We start from the raw sequence: 4863 nt of genomic DNA, 5'->3' as shown, positions 1-4863 counted from the left end.
TGCTAGGAAATCAGGTGCACGACAAGTCCACTATCACACCACCCAACCCTGTTTTCCAAGGGGGAATTCCTGGCACAGGAAGCATATAATAAAGTAGGACTGGGCAAGTTGGAACAGATAGGGCTATTGGTTCATGTAAATAATGAAAATAAGGGCCCCAGAGTGCGGATGCCCAAGGTGGAGGAGCAGGGGGATCCCTCCAACAACTGAAGACAAGCTGGAAGAATGACTGGGACAGACAAGTGAGGCAGCCACAGGGACCCAACCATTCGAGGTCTTTAAAGTGCCTGGAGGTGACTTTCCATTATCCACGGATCTTGCTGTTGCACAAACCTTATATGGGAGCTGCTGCTTCTGTGCCAACCAGATAAGCCGTAAGTGGAGCAGCTGCTGAGCAGGACAGACCTATGTCATCTGGGCAACAGACTTCTCAGTGATGGTGCTGGGTCTGTTAGAGCCTTGGAGCTAGTGACCACTTCCTCGGTATGGATAAAGACTTAAGAGGAAAGAAACCACTAGCCTCTCTTCCTCCCAACTCATATATTTGATAGGCAAACCAGAAAATCCATCCAGTCTTCAGAAGGAACTGCTTTCTAGTCATCAAAACCACTTCACTCTGCACTGTTCACTTATTCCTTTCTTCACCCACCCACACCCATCTAATCCAGGATTCCCTCATTCTTTAAGTTTCGTTCCTAATCATTTTATGAAAATAACGTACCTATAAGTATTTTCTTAAGGTTTGTAAAGTGTTTGCATTGTGTCTTCACTTTAATGTGTTTGCAATTGCTCCGTTCCAGGACGAACTGAAATGCTGTCTTGTGAGCATGAGGTGAACAGGCTGTTTTGCTCCAGCCACTTTTCTTGTACAACCACGTGGATGGACTAGATGTCCTCAGGCCTTTTCCATTTTCAGTTTCTATGACTGTGGAATAAATGTTGAGATAAAAACTTCACTTCCAGATGTACTGCTGGCATTGTCTTTGGGGACTCAAATGTTGACATGATACCAGCCCCTTCCTAACAGGAGACCCAGTGATGCTGTGACTTATGCTTACTTCTTTGGTATAGTCCAAAGCGACACAAAACGTGCTGAGCAAACTCAGAGCCCTGGCATCATGCAGTTAAACTGAAATAGCTTCGTCTGAGACATTCTAGGAAAAGCCACACTATTAAGAGATCTTTAAAAAACTCTGCTCCAACCACCTCATTTAGTAATTCAACAAACATTTGTTAAAGAATTTATATTTATGTGCCAAGTGCTGGAGACCATCATAAGATGGGCATGGTCTTTAACCTCAAGGACCTTCTCGTCTGTCCTTTTCACAGCCTGTAAGCTGATACTACTATATATAATAGCTGACACTTATTGAGCACGTATTTTAGTAACTGTGATCTCATTTAATCTCCATTAAAATTCCGTGAGATTGGTACTCTAGACCTAGTCTAGAGTAGATAAGCTGGACCTCTAGTTTATAGATGGAAAGACTAAGGGTCAGGGAATTATGTGAGCTGCCCACAGTCCCACAGCTAATAAGAGTAGTGGCAGAGATTCATACGCAAGCAGTGCAATTCCAGAACAACCATACTATGTTGTCAGAATACTGATTATTTCCTTACAACTTCCCCTTCTTCCTCTAACCCTCCCCCTCTCTAGTCTTTCTGCCATACTGCCTCCTGCCCATGCCTCAGCCTGGTCCCCAGCTCCACAGAAAGCTCACGTGGTAACTGCACCTGCCATGGTCCACTGAACTCCACACTGCAGCCCTTGAGTAGCACAGAAATACTGTTTCAGGCATCTTTTTGCTTTCTAGTCCAACCAAGAGCTGGTGCAAACACAGCTGCAAATCACTCAGCAGTCCTGCAGTCTCAGGCGTTTTGTGATTAGCTGCTGGAAAACTTGCTGTCACGAATCTGCTAGTTGGATGGATGCATTCTTCCCACACAATCTTTTGGCATATACCCAAATCAAATCCTACAAAAATATAGACCAACTATATAACCTAGTTCAACCACCAACTTACCCAAGGCTGTTGAGCATCATTAAGTCATTCATTTTTTAGATGCTTATTCTGAGCCAGGCATTGGGCTGGCTGCTGGAGATAGAAAGACATAAAGCAGATTCTGATCCCATGGAGCTCAGTCTAGTGGGGAGACACAAACTGGGAAAAAAATGTGGCGTGTACTCTGATAAAGAAATGCACATCCGGTACTACGGGAGCAAAGAAGACACTTTTTCCCTTTTTCGTGTGTGTGTGTGTGTGTGTGTGCGTGCAGTGGAGAAATCGAGTGGAGGGTAATAGGCATCCCAGGTTAAAAAAAAAACCAGCACGTGCAGTTCCGGAGTTGGGAAACTATGGCAATCAAGGCACTTAGGAACATCAAATAGTACAATATGACAGAAACATAAAGCACAAGGTGGGTAGCAAGCTATCAGGCCTGGAAAGAGAAAAGCAGAGACAAGATCACTGTGCTAAATTGGATTTGTATCCCAAAGACTATAGGAACCATTCAAGGATTTTAAGCTGAAAACGGATTTGTGAAAAGATCGGGATCCTCACCACTAGGTGAGGACCTGGCTGTCATTCACATGCATTTGTTTGTAGGGCAGTGAGCATATGAAGTTATTAACCTTTTGCTGTTCTGGAATGACTTGGCCATGGCATCATTTAACAGGGACAGGTGGACTTAGAGACAGACAGACACAGATAAACACACATGGCCTAGATTCCAAAGAAAATGTCAGTCTTGTTTTTCCTAGAAAGAAAATGCAGAAGAAAGAAAAATTGACCTCTCAATTTCTTTATTTGCAAAATGCTGTCTTGAGCATTTACTAGGTGCAAGCACTGGGCTAAATGTTTTGTTTATATTGTCTCATTTCATCCTCAAAACAATCCTACAAAGTATTTATTATTTTATAGATGAAGAATCTGAAACAGAGAGAGCTGAAGTAACTTGCTAAGCAGTTGGGCCATACTCAGCCAAGTCTGACTTCGTGAGAAATAGGTTTAGCATAGTGCCTGGAATCACAATAAGCACTCCACAAATGCATAAACGGGTTGGGTGAGCAAGGAGAAATCTAAGATCCTTTTGGTTCAATTCTACGCTAGAACAAAACGCTATGGGAACTCTCATTAAACAAGGGAATAAAACGTAGTCCTAGGGACTTCCCTGGTGGTGCAGTGGATAAGACTCCACGCTCCCAATGCAGGGGACCCGGGTTTGATTCCTGGTCAGGGAACTAGATCCCACATGTATGCCGCAACCAAGAACCCTCATGCCACAACTAAGACCCGACACAGCCAAATAAATAATTTTTTTTTTTTTAAAAAGAACAAACCAAGAAATCCCACTGTAAATTCATATGAGAATGCAACCACTAGCAGAAACAGCCAAAGACCTTTGAAAAAGATCCCTAGAGTAGGTAAGAAGGTAAGAGCCAAGCCATGCAGTTAAGATATATGCCTTAGAGCACATCAACCCTGATTGTGGTCCAAATGGCCAAGATAATTTCCAAGGTAACAACTAAAGAAAAAAGAATAAGAGACCATCTCTACAAGACCTGAAATGTTTAAAAAAAAGAGAGAGAGAGACTCTAGTACTTCTACAATAATCTTTGAAACTGGCATTTATAGGCATTACTTTAAAGAAATCCTCAAAAAAATCTTATGGATCTAGGGCAGTGATTCTTAACTTTTTGGTATTTGTTAAGTTTCAAAATTCCTTTAAGAAATTTTGATTCTTTAAGGATCTGAAAAAAGCTATGACTAATGTACACACACACAAACAAGATTTCATATACCATTTGTGGGTATTCCTGAAGCCCATTCATTGACCTCTTCTCTAATGAGAAGCCGGAGTGCACCAAGTCACCACCGTTTTTGGCCGTTATCTAAAAATGACTTTAAGAGCTCCTCCTGTATTGCCTGGACCTGAAGCTAGTTGGGACTAGGGGCTCCCTGCTCTCTCCAGCTAGAGGAACTTCCCCTAAATCCAGCTTCCCATTGGACTCCTGGTTCCTTCCACAACATTCCACAGGCTCCAGGGTCCCCTGATGCTGGGCAGCTGGCTTTCTTAGCCAAGTGTCATAAACAATTAATATCCAAACCCAAACCACTAGCTGCCCAAATAGTCTGTTTGCCCTCACAAGTTTCCTTATAAGACGAGAACAGTAAGGGGGACGTGCCCTATTAACGAATGCAAAGGCACCATGTACCCTGAAGCAGGGCCAGACCCCCTTATGGCTCTGTGTGTGTGTTGGGTAGGGGGGTGGAGGGATCGAGAGGCCTGTGACCTCTTTGATGACACTGTAAGGTTTCTCAGTTAGACTCATTTATTAACCCATTCCACATGACTCTGTAGAACCCATCGCAAGTCCTTCTAATTACAGGTAGTGACCATAAAAGGACACGCAATTTGTCCTAACCCATTCTTCTAGGACAGGTAGTGATCAAGAAGGGATCCATTTTACACAACCCCTTACCAGAGATATAGAAAACCTCTGGTTTTCTGGTTACTATAAATCTTATACCTCAAGAACTCTAAAACTAAAGTGCCAGGCAGTCTGATACCCTCTGGAAAACAAATCACAATCTCTTACCCCCATAGCGAACTATGAGAGAGAACTAAATAGTCAAATAAACCATTATATTTTAGGCATAATCACTCCACAGAACAGATTCAATAAAACAACTGGGAGAAAAGTGCTTCAATTAATCAGAGAAATAAATACTTTAAACAGAGCTAGCCCCTTAATCTAAGTTGATTATTTCTGTTCAAGAGAATTCAATTCTAAAACAGCAGGTATAAAATCAACTAATATTGACAAATAGAAAAATTTCAAAGGAAAACATGAACACAAAA

This window comes from Phocoena phocoena, chromosome 6 (genome assembly GCF_963924675.1).
Source record: "Phocoena phocoena chromosome 6, mPhoPho1.1, whole genome shotgun sequence".
Lineage (NCBI taxonomy): Eukaryota > Metazoa > Chordata > Mammalia > Artiodactyla > Phocoenidae > Phocoena > Phocoena phocoena.
Note: the sequence above shows the minus strand (reverse complement) of the source record.